General features: G+C 39.7%; 1 long non-coding RNA gene across 2 annotated transcripts in view; it reads left to right on the top strand.

Moving 5' to 3' along the window:
* The window catches only part of LOC112679109 (uncharacterized), a 56555-nt gene extending 52292 nt beyond the window's left edge, over positions 1-4263 (top strand). For both annotated transcript variants that reach the window (XR_007411485.1, XR_003148117.3), the window contains 2 exons: positions 2690-2807; positions 3124-4263. This is a non-coding gene — a long non-coding RNA (uncharacterized LOC112679109). The remainder of the gene's footprint in view (positions 1-2689; positions 2808-3123) is intronic.
* Positions 4264-12746: the final 8483 nt, after the last annotated feature.

Below are 12746 nucleotides of genomic sequence, written 5' to 3'. Positions count from 1 at the left end.
TTTTTTTATTTTTATTTTTTTAAAGATTTTATTTATTTATTCATAGACACAGAGAGAGAGGCAGAGACACAGGCAGAGGGAGAAGCAGGCTCCATGCAGGGAGCCCGATGTGGGGCTTGATCCCAGGTCTCCAGGATTACACCCCAGGCTGCAGGCAGCGCCAAACCGCTGCGCCACCGGGGCTGCCCATGACTTTGCTTTAAAGAGTATGGAAAGGGAGGAAAACAGAATAACCCTACAGTGGAGAAATCTAACAAAAACTGCATCAGCCAGGTGATCATTGTCAACACCAACAGTCATAAATCATGCTGATAGTATATGCCCTTGATATGATATGATGAGAATGGCACTTTGCCTCTGTGATCTTCCTCCCCAAATCCCATAACCCCAATCTAATCAGGAGAAAAACCTCAAATTCCAATTGAAGGAGACATTCTACAAAATATTTGACCAGTCCACCTCAAAGTTGCCAGGGAAGTCTGAAAAATTGTCATAGTCAAAAGGAGTCTAAGAGACTTGTGAACTAAATGTAATGTGGTATCCTGAATGAGATACTAGTGTAGCAAAAGGACATCAGGTAAGAACTAAGGAAATCTGAATGAACTATGAACTTTAGTTAATAATAATGTATATTGTAATATGTGTATATATAATACATATATAGAATGGTAATCATAGGAGAAATTGCGTGTAGGGTATGTGTCAATTCTATGGACTATGTTCTCAATTTTTCTGCAAATCTAAAACTCAAAAAAAAAAATATAGTCACACCTGACCAAAGAGGATATGCAGATGGCAAATAAATATGGAAAGATGTCCTACATTTTATGTCATGAATGATATGCAAATTAAAACAACAATGAGCTATATGCCTATTACAATGGCCAAAATTCAGAACACTGACATCACCAAATTCTGGCAAAGATGGAAACAGCAGGAATTTTCATTCATTGCTAATAGGAATGCAAAATGGTACAATCACTTTGGAAGACAGTTTGGCAGTTTTTTATAAAACTAAATATCCTTTAATATGATCCAGCAATCATGGTCCTTATTATTTATCCAAAAGACTTAAAATGTATGTCCAGGGGGATCCCTGGGTGGCTCAGTGGTTTACTGCCTGCCTTTGGCTCAGGGCGTGATCCTGGAGTCCTGGGTATTGAGTCCCGCTTCGGGCTCCCTGCATGGAGCCTGCTTCTCCCTCTGCCTGTGTCTTTGCCTCTCTGTCTCTCATGAATAAATAAATAAAATCTTAAAAAATGTATGTCCACAACAAAAATATGAATATGTATATTTATAGCAGCTTTATTCATAATTGCCAAAACTTGGAAGCAACCAAGATGTCCTTTGGTAAGTGAATGGATAAATAAACTGTGGTACATTCAAACAGCAGGATATTATTCAGAACTAAAAAGAAATGAGCTGGGAACCTGGTGGCTCAGTTGGTTAAGCATCTGATTCTTGATTTGGGCTAAGGTCATGATCTCAGGGTCATGAGATTGAGCCCTGCATCAGGCCCTGTGCTCAGTGGGGAGTCTGCTTGGAATTCTCTCTCTCTCTCTCCCTCTGCCCCTCCCCTCCTTGCACTTATGCTCTCTCTCTCTCAACCTCCCCCCCAAAACACAAAAGAAAAACAAACTATGAAAAGGCATGAAAGAAACTTAAATGCATATTTCTAAACAAAAGAAAATAATCTGAAAAGGCTACATACTCTGTGATTTCAACTATATGACATTCTGGAAAACATTTGTCCAAACACCCAGAATGTACAACACCAGGAGTGAATCATAATGTGAACTTTGGATTCTGGGTGATAATGGTGTGTCAATAGGTTCATCAGTTATAATAAATGTTCTCTCTGATAGGGGATGTCAGTAATGGGGAACTATGAAGCTAAAACTTCTCTAAAAGTCTTAAGCACATACATACATATGTAGTCTTTTAAAAAAAATTTTCCTGACACATAATTGTTTATTATTAAAGGAACTTAAACCCAGGGAAGTTAATTTTCCCAAGTTAGCAAAAGTATAAATTACTGTATATAACCTAAATATAAGGATAATCTTTATTGTGATTTGTTTTAATTCATTTAGCATTTAATATGCTTATTATGTGATAGGTACTATTCTAAGTGCTTTACAGATATTAGCTAAGTTAATTCTCAAAACAATGTCATGAATAGGATACTATTATTATTCCCATTTTACAGACAGGAACTGAGACCTAGAAAGATTAAGGGTCACTTGCCCGTCCAGGCTTAAGTATGTGGCAAAGCTGGTGTTTGAATTGAGACAATCTAGCTCCAGAGATTATGGGTTAACCACCATACTATGTGGCCTCTGTTTATTCAAAAAAAAACCTTTTAAAAGTAGCTTAAGATTAAAGTCTCCTCCATTGTTTTCAGGCATCAAAGTTGCAGAAAAGTAAATTCAGACATTCAATACTATTATGACTGACCACCAGGGGGCATCAAAACTCTTACAAACCTGTCAAATGCTCACAGTTTCATTTACATTGCTTTTTAACCTGTTTCTATTTGATAGCCCATAAATAAACAAAAAATATACAAATAAAATTAATAGAGATGTTTAAGTGTCATGCAGATTTCACTTGTCTTTTTTGTTATCCATGTCCTATATATTTTCCATACTGTACATTTTAACTTCATTATATACTGTTTCATTTTCAGGTTGTTTCATTTGCTTGTCTCCTGCCCATGACTAAGATGCAAGCTCTTTGTCAGTACGGAAGACGGCTTATATTGTACTTACCATTTTTAAAAATTGTGTAACACCTGGCATAGTTAGGTACGTTATAAACACCACTTGCTAATTGGTTTGAATGCATAAATACTTTATTTTACATAATAGATATGTTCATGAGGCCAGCATAAGCCACTTTAAAATTCAGTAGGGAAGCCAGATTTTAAGACAATCCAATAGTGAATCCTTTTGAATTAAGTCAAGAAGCACTCCATAATTTAGCCTAGTATATAAATCTCTATTTTCATATGTGGTTTGGCTTAAAGCAGAAAGTACCTGGGTATTGTTGATTGGAAAAAAAAATCAATTTCTGTATCTTGTGCAAGGTTTACTTATATTCTGCACTCTCTCCTTGCTGCAGGTGATGGCCAAGAATTGAAGGACAAAAGAGGCTGGGTTGTCAAGTGGCAAACGACATGACACTGCCTGAGACAGCAAAGACCTGCAGTCCTGCCTGTCATCACTCACTAGCTGGACAAGCCCACTTGAACTTTTGGGAGCTCTGTATCCTCGTTCCTAAAACGTGAGAGTTAAATAAGATGAATTCTCTCAAAGTCAGTTTTCAGTTTCCCAGGAAAGGGGGAAGATAGAAAAATCTTTTTTTTTTTTTTTAAGATAGAAAAATCTTCACAGACTCTCCATCAGACTGTAACACAGCAACTGTGTTCTTCACCTTCATTAGATGCCATTGACATTGTAACAGTTTGCAATGATGTAGTCATTGCCCACAAAGTGCTGAATAGTTCTATGATCCTCCCTGGTCATCCTAGCCACTATATAAAGATAAGGGCAAGTACCATCTTTATGTTCTGATTTCAAAGATAAGGATGTTTGTTAAGGGACTAGTAGACTGTCTGGCAGTTGCTGAACCTAACCTTTTACTTCTGTCCACAACTAATTTAGAGAAAACACTCAGATATCAATTTTTTTCCTTACAAATAATTAGAAGCATTTAAAAAGTATAAGATTAATCAGATATTTCATTTTCCCACCAAGGGACACTATGGTTCATTTAACTTTGAATCCATCATAGGCAGAGAGGTTTGGGGGCCGTTTGGAAGGGGTTTATGAGCTGTAAATTGAGTGCGCTGAGAGCAATTAAGCACTTAAATTAGAGCAATGTGTAAATTTAACAGCTGGGAAGTGTTGTCAGTTGCAAGCTACAGACCACCTGCTTGGCAGATTCTGCATACAAACTGAAGAAAATAGATTAAATAGTGGAAAGTAGAATCTGGCTTTGGTAATTTGGAGCATAAATTCAGATTACACATACAGCTGGAGTACCTTTAAGATTCATGCAGAAGTACAGCACCTCCTCTAGGGATGCTTGACTGGACAAAGATTTGTTAGGCTGTTTAAACTGTGCTTCAATTACAATTTAATTACTCTTACAGTAAATAGCTTGGGACTGTTTCAAGAGAATCTGACCTTGGAATATGATGTCTATTTATCTTACCTTTTTCTTTTTCTTTCTTTCTTTCTTTTTTTTTTTTTTTTTTTTTTTTTTTGGTGCTAAAAAGAATGGTTGTCACAAAGACCTACAAGCTTCTATTTACTCACATGGTATTTATAAAATTGATTAAAACAGTATTTTTCACCATGTTCCCAGGATCCTCTTAAGACTTGTCAATGGGAAAGAAAGAGTTCCCAGGCTTCTATCACTGACCAACTCTTAGTGAAATATATGTTTTAATATGTTTTAATCCTCTGTAATAAAGTATTAATTACCGTTGAAGGAATAAGATCAGGGAATTTGCATTCTTTAAAAAAGGTTTGGGCAGCCCGGGTGGCTCAGCGGTTTAGCGCTGCCTTCAGCCTAGGGCGTGATCCTGGAGACCCCGGATCGAGTCCCGCGTCAGGCTCCCTGCATGGAGCCTGCTTCTCCCTCTGCCTGTGTCTCTGCCTCTCTTTCTCTCTCTGTGTCTCTCATGGATAAATAAATAAAAATCTTTAAAATAAATAAAAATAAGAAAGATTTTATCTTATTTTACATACTCTGTACACCCAATGTGGGGCTTGAACTTACAACCTTGAGATCAAGAGTCACATGCTCTCTTGAATGAGTCAGCCAGGAGTCCCATGGACTCATACTTATTATTCCTTCCTTCCACATCAAAATGAACTTATCTGAGATTTGCTGCTCTTTGAGTTTTCTAAGGCAGAATTGTTGGTAATTTCTGATAAATCGGGAGACATAAATCACAAGAAGAACACTTATTCTATTAATTGAAAAAGGGAAAATTTTGAAAAGTTTGAAGACTTTTAAAAGGCTGCTATAGTTTTTTTTTATTCCTTTCTTAAACTGCTTACCTTTTTCTTAGAATAGATGAGATCCTAAAACATGTGCTCAGTCCTTCATGTATTCATAAGCTTATTTAACAAATATATATTGGGGCTCACTATGTGCCAGGCACAGTGTCAGAAGTTAATGATACAAGGATGAATAAGATTGTTTCTACCCCTCAAAAGTTTCCAGGGACAATCAGGAGAGATTGAAGCATTTCACAACAAAATAATAGCCTCAATAATTTGAGTACTGGGATCCCTGGGTTTGGCGCCTGCCTTTGGCCCAGGGCGTGATCCTGGAGTCCCGGGATGGAGTCCCACATTGGGCTCCCTGCATGGAGCCTGCTTCTCCCTCTGCCTGTGTCTCTGCCTCTCTCTCTCTCTCTGTCTCTCATGAATAAATTTTAAAAATCTTTAAAAATAATAATACTTTGAGTACTTACTCAAAGTCAGGAACTTTACTAGATGATTTCTATACGATGTATCATTTAATCCTATTGCCAACCCAAAGAGGTTGGTATACATCTCCCCATTGGTAGATGAAGACACCAAGACTTAGAATTACCTTGCCAGTCTCTCACTCCTCAGTGTATTTACTTCCTCTGGCTGAAATTGCCTACCTATCTTCACCTAATTCCTGTTTATCCTTCAAAAAGCCTTCCTTGTGGCACTTGGGTGGCTCAGTGGTTGAGCATCTGCCTTTGGCTCAGGTCATGATCCTGGGGTCCTGGGATCGAGTCCTGCATCAGGCTTCCCGCAGGGAACCTGCTTCTCTCTCTGCCTATGTCTCTGCTTCTCTCATGAATAAATAAATAAAATCTTTTTTAAAAAAGCCTTCCTTGAACAAGAGAAGGGTCAGTGCCTTGTCCAGTGCTCTTTGAACCTATCTCTAGCAGTACACTTGTCTGTCTAAATTTTAATTAATTGTTTGTCTGAATTCTCAACTAGATTACATTAGGATTGAATTTTTTTCAGGTTGAGCACAGCTTTGTCATCTTTGTACTCCTAGAACCACAGTTCAATGCCTTTCTTGTAATTTATACTCAATAAAAGCTATTTGATTGAAATATGGCAGAGTCAGAGGTTGACCCTATCTGCCTGGCTCCAAAATTCTGGCCCTTTTCACTCTAATTTGCTTCCCAGACTCATGAGATAAGTGTAATTATAGATATATAGGCAAAATATGGGAGCACAAAGGAGAGAAAGCCATGGGGAGGGGGACTTACACAGAAGGTGATGTTTGGTTGGGTTTTGAAGAATATATTGGAATTTGTCAAGTACAGAGAGCATCAAAGGTGTCCCAGCTGGAGAAACAGTTCACACAATAACATGAGAGAGCAAGGTGTACTGAATGCAGAGTGATGATTCTGTGTTGATAAAGCATAAGGCCAAAAGGAGGTTAATGATAGTACATGGAGTGGGAAAGTAGGGGCACCCTGGAAGGTGAAGGCCTTGCTAAACCATTCTAAGTAAGGAATGTGGCCATTGATGGGTTTTTAAGAGACGGTTGCCCTTCATAGAGAGGAGATGGACTCAGAATTCATAGGCTCAAGACCTAACTTTATTGCTTACTATGTGATCTTTGGGACTCACATGTCCTCAATTCCCTAACTGAAAATTATCACCATATCAGCATTGTTATGAGATTCAAATCAGATACGTAACTGCAAGTGCTTTATGACCTGTAAAGGTAACTACTATCCATGTTAGTTATTATTAACAGTGTATGTATCGGTTTGTTAGGGCTGCCATAACAAATACCACAGACTGGGTAGCTGAAACAACAGAAGTTTCCTTTCTCACAGTTCAAGAGGCTGGATGTCCCGCATCAAGGGGCCAGCAGAGTTGATTTCATTCTGAGGCCTCTCTCCTTGGCTTACAGCTAGCTGTCCTCTCTCCATAGCTGGCTGTCCTCTCTCCATGTCTTCACATGGTCTTCTCTCTATGCATGTCTGTGTCCTAAGCTCTTTTTATAAGGACACTAGTCATACTGGAATTTAGGGCTATCTTAATGACCTTATTTTACTTTAATTACCTCTTTAAGAGTTCCTTACTGGGGCTTAGGATTTCAACATATGATTTTTGCAGGTGACACAGTTCAGCCCATAACGGTATATAAGAAAAACAAAATGTTAACCACTCTACAATGTCTACTCAGGCAATGCCAAATGGATAACCTAAGTTATCTTCTGACTGTACCATTCAAACATAAAATGGAGTTGTGGACCATTCCCACCTCTTCCTCCCTATGAAATGGATCCCCTGGTCAGAGGTTATTTTGAGTGGGATTTCATGTCTGTGCATCAAGCTTCCTATAAGGCTCTAGAAAATGGTGCTGGTTGTTCCCCTGTGAGCACGAAAGGCAAACTCATACTTGGAATATATATTGTTGAGGATGTGAGGATGAACCACCAGCTCTTCCAGGATAGAAAAGAACTTAAGCTGGTCTCTTTGAAGAACAGTTCCATTTGTGGACCCTGGTGTTTGTCTGAGTTGCTGATATTTAGAGGCAGCAATAGCTAGACTGGCCCTAGCACGTGGAAGCCCATGCTCTGGGGCCAACATATAGCTTCCATCTCTGCCACAGTAGTCAGTCTGTTCCCATTACCATCATGCCTGCTCCAGGATTGACAGTGGCAATGGCTGGCTAACACCAACTAGCTGAGAAATTTTGTTTACTTTGCTCAGCAGTTGTGTTGGATGCTTCCAGCAGGCATTAACAGATGATACAAAAATCCTCACTCTCAGTGATTATTCTCTATGACCATCCATATGCCTTTGTTACTTGCCTCCAATCCTCCAGTCCTTTTCCTCCTCTGTTCCTGACCAGATGGTCAGGCCATGGACCACTGCCAGGGGTCTGCATATATTCCTTTTTTTTTTTTATTTATGATAGTCACAGAGAGAGAGAGAGAGAGAGAGAGAGAGGCAGAGACACAGGCAGAGGGAGAAGCAGGCTCCATGCACCGGGAGCCCGACGTGGGATTCGATCCCATGTCTCCAGGACCGCGCCCTGGGCCAAAGGCAGGTGCCAAACCGCTGCACCACCCAGGGATCCCGGGTCTGCATATATTCCTACCTCAAATCATTTCTCCTTCTGCACCACCCCACAAGGGTGGAGGAATTACCTTTGAAGAAGACGAGCATGCTCCTTCCTTGATTCTCTTTGAGATCTACCTTCCTGCAGAGAACATACATTCTGGACTTTCTCTATGCTTTGAATTCTATAGGAATAGGTCTAGGGTCACTCAGTACTGCCTGTGAGTGGATAGGGCAGTCTGTTGCTAAACTACATACTCCAAACTAGCCAAAATTAAGGTGATATTTTGATCTACAACTGCCCCATTCTTGTATCTTTCTCTTACTCAGCTCCAAGCTCTAGAAATGTTACTGATTATGCAGCTGAAACCCTAACAGAAAGTATCAAGGCTGGGGTTTTGGCAAGCAAATGGGCAGTGCTTCCCTACCCTGAAATCTGTCCAGAGAGAAAGGGACTCCCCTGGGCCCAGAGAATTACAGGAACATTTGGTGGACACAGGGGCTGAAGAAGCTCCAAAGAGTACTATCCCTTGACAGAGAGTTCTAGGTGATAGTGGGGTAGGGGTGAGATGGATGCAGGTACAGTCTGGGCATCTCATTGCCTCAGCCCTCTGCAGGCCTCTTTCCTAGAAGGCTGAGGTGATAAGAGCCAAGGCCTGTCTCCTGCAGCAACCCAGAATTTTTTATCCCATAGTTCATTTGGATCATATTATGGAGACAACTTTGCAAGGATCCAAGTGAAAATACCTTTTCTAATTCTCTTTGAAAGACCAAGTATTTTTCTTCATATGCATTTTTGTTGACTATTACAGAAATATTCTTTCTATACATTTGATTCTATATAAATATTAATTGCCTCCTGCATTTGTGGTGTAAGCAGGAGAGAGGAAGAGAGAAAGAGAGAGAAAAGCAGTAAAGTTTCTCACATTTCTTACAAGTATTTCTTTAATGACTACATGTCGGTATGGAATAATGTTTCTCTTTTCAAAGCAGTGTTGAAATACTATTTTTTAAAAGATTTTATTTATTTATTCATGAGACACACACAGAGAGAGAGAGAGAGAGAGAGAGAGAGAGAGGCAGAGGGAGAAGCAGGCTCCATGCAGGGAGCCGGGTGCGGGACTTGATCCCAGGTCTCCAGGGTCAGGCCCTGGGCTGAAGGCGGCGCTAAACCACTGAGGCACCGGGTCTGCCCTCAAAGCAGTGTTGAAATACTTTTGCTTGAGGTAGTGAATTTTGAGCAAAGAAGAAGCTCACATGTAAGTGTGGGAACCAGAGCACTTGATTTCACCTCAAAATGTAAGCAACTTGTGTTTTCCTTCTAAGTAAAAGAAACAGAATGCATTTAATGTTGGCTCTCTTAGTTTCCCCAGCCCAACAGTTTTCCCACAATGGGCATTTTGGTGGCCACACCTGGGGCATCAGAAAACTGAAAACAGATGTCTGGGCTCCTGGAAAGCAGAAGTTAGTGTCAGATTCAATCAGAGAAGCAATGGGAACATCAGAAGGTGGAGCCTGTGTTTAACCACAAGGTGACAGATCTGATCGAGGGATGCTGCAGTCTACGGGAAGCCACAAATGAGTAGGTGGGAAAGAAGGACAGGTGGGGGAGAAAAGAGATGAAGAGATAGGAGAGCAGATGTAGATCAATCCAGTGTACTTTGGCTGGATGGGGTGTGGCCACTATTGTTCCACTCACCTCCCCACGCCGCCCAACGTTTGACACCTGTAACATGCTTACTTTCGTAGAAGGCCAGATACCCATGGCAGTTAAAGCCCAAGCTTTGGAGTTAGGGAATCTGGTGTCAAGGCTCAGCTCCATTAGCTACCAGCATGTGACCATTAATTAATTTAACAATGAACAACAGCTTTGACTTTTAGTTTGTCTGTAAAATGGAGCTAATAAGGGATTTTTTCTCATAGAAATGTATGGTGATGATTATATGAGATAATATACTATAGAGTTCTTAGCACAATGACTGGCACAGAAATAGTCCCAAAGAAGTTAGCTAGTATTAATAATCTGGGTCTGTAGTGCTCTGACTGAGCTCCAGAAAGACTTATATGTGTATGAAGTGTCTTTGTTTACTTCTCACCTTCACCAAAGCCATCCTATTTTCATCTATTTTATATATTTGTCTTCTGTAAATACTTTACTCAAGTGAAGTTATGCTTTAAAAAACAACCTGTTAGAATCATGATGTGGGGGCACCTCACTGGCTCAGTCAGAAGAGCATGTGACTCTTAGGGCACCTGGGTGGCTCCATTGATTAAGCAACTGACTTTGGCTCAGGTCATGATCTCACAGTCCTGGGATCAAGCCCTGCTCAGCAGGGAGGCTTCTTCTCCTTCTCCCTCTGCTTCTCTCCCCACTCATGCTCTCTCTCTGTCAAATAAATAAATGAAATCTTTAAAAAATAATAACAGCTAAATACGTCATTACTTTAAAAGGTTAGGTTCGTGTATCTTTTCATGTACTGAGTATTCTTAATATAGAAGGAGATCGCAGGTGGGCTCTCTGATTGTTCTACACTTGAACAATGCCATGAAAATTGGCCTGGGATTGTGTTTCTCCTACCGCCACCTCTCTTTACCCAAAAGGTAATGTATCAACCATCTGTACAGGGATAAAATTTACATTTGCATCATGTAGTTTTTTTTTTAAGTATGTTGTTTTGATAGGGTTTGTGACACAGGAAGGCAACTAAAGTGAATTTTATAACCTTAAAAGAGTAGACATCTAGAAAAATAATGAATTTCATTTATTTGACAAGTTGAAAAGTTTTTTAAAGGAGAAATATGTTTTTGATGATATATAGAGGAGTTTGAAAATCTTAATCTAGAAACTAAGTAAATAAAATCTTTACTTATATTTGGTCAGAGAATAGTACATATTGCTAATCAAACACCACATGCACTTAAATATAATGTTCTGGGAACTAAATCTTCAAGGGACTTAGAGCTGTTCAATTCCAAAATCTTTATTTGAAACCCTCTTACTTGAATTCAAACCAAAGTACTCTCATTGTCTCTTTTCTTTTTAAAAGATTTTACTGATTTATTTGGGAGAGAGAGAGAGAGAGAGCATAGAGGGAGAATGAGAGGGAGAAGCAGACTCACCACTAAGCAGAGAGATCTCAGGACTCTGAGATCATGGACTAAGTGGATGGTAGATGCTTAATCGGCTGAGCCACCCAGGTGCCCCTCATTGCCTCTTCTCTAAACATTCAGAAAAAAACATGACCAGTTCAGACTTTTTTCTTTTTTTTTTTAAGATTTTATTTATTTATTCATGAGAGACAGAGAGAGAGAGAGAGAGGCAGAGACACAGGCAGAGGAAGAAACAGGCTCCACGCAGGGAGCCTGATGTGGGACTCGATCCCGGGACTCCAGGATCACATCCTGGGCCAAAGGCAGGTGCTAAACCACTGAGCCACCCAGGGATCCCCCAGACTTTTTTCATAATGAAGGAGGATCATTTGCCTACCTTATAATAACATGATTCAGTGCTCATTTTTAAAACTGGATTTTTAAAATTGTATGGTATAAGTAATAAAAAGGAGTGAGCCACTTTTATGGGTACCTTATAGTTTTATAGTTCTTAACCTAAACTTAAAATTTTAGGGGCACCTCAGTGACTCAGTCCATTAAGCGTTTGCCTTCAACTCAGATTGTGATCCTGGGATTCTGGGATTCAAGCCCCACATCAGTCTTCCTTCTCAGCAGAGAGCCTGCTTCTCCTTCTGCTATGCCCCTCGCTTTCTCTCTCTCTCTCTGTCTCTCTCTCTAAACAAAACAAAACAAAACAAAAAACTTAAAATTGTGTATTTCTTCCTTATGGCAAAAACCACAAGGCACCATATGTGCAGACTACACAGTGAGGTGGGTTGGCTCTCCCATAGACTCTGAGGTATAGTACAAGAGTTTAGCCATTATCATCTTCCTCCTGAGTTATTTTGAAATGTTTTGTGTGTTTGTTTTGTATACTTTGGCTGTAGTATTGGTGGTAGACATTATAATATGGATTCTTTCTTTCTTTCTTTCTTTCTTTCTTTCTTTCTTTCTTTCTTTCTTTCTTTCTTTCTTTCTTTCTTCCTTTACCTCAGTCTTCTTTTTCCTCTTTCCACCTCTTTGTCTGTAGGATATACTGTATGTAGTCATGCAATCTGTTTTATTTTAAAGATTCTATCTATCTATCTATCTATCTATCTATCTATCTATCTATCTATCTATTTGAGTGAGAGTAGAAAGGGGGGGGAAGAACAAAGGGAAAGGAAAAAGCAGACTCCCCACTGAGCAGGGAGCCTAAATGCAAGCTCAGTCCTAAGACTCCAGGATCATGACCTGAGCCAAAGGCAGACACTTAACCACTCAGGCACTCCAAAATTTTTGAATTACTATGTGAGCCCTAGAGCTATATATGAAACTTCATAATCATTACATAGTAGGTTAAAAAGGGAAGTGTCTGTTAACAGGCATTTCTTACCAATAAAATAATGGCTGTGGAATTTATTGCATTCAATTGTATCTAGGGGCCCATCTCCCAGGCTTAAACAATTTTTCTTCAAGACGAGTTTCCTTATTTAATTCTACATTCAGGGGCACCTAGATAGCTCAGTGTCCACCTTCAGCTCAGATCATGATTTCAGATCATGATCA

The sequence above is a fragment of the Canis lupus genome, chromosome 6, assembly GCF_003254725.2.
Source record: "Canis lupus dingo isolate Sandy chromosome 6, ASM325472v2, whole genome shotgun sequence".
In the NCBI taxonomy this organism is placed as follows: domain Eukaryota; kingdom Metazoa; phylum Chordata; class Mammalia; order Carnivora; family Canidae; genus Canis; species Canis lupus.
Note: the sequence above shows the minus strand (reverse complement) of the source record. Positions and strands in the feature narration are given on the sequence as shown.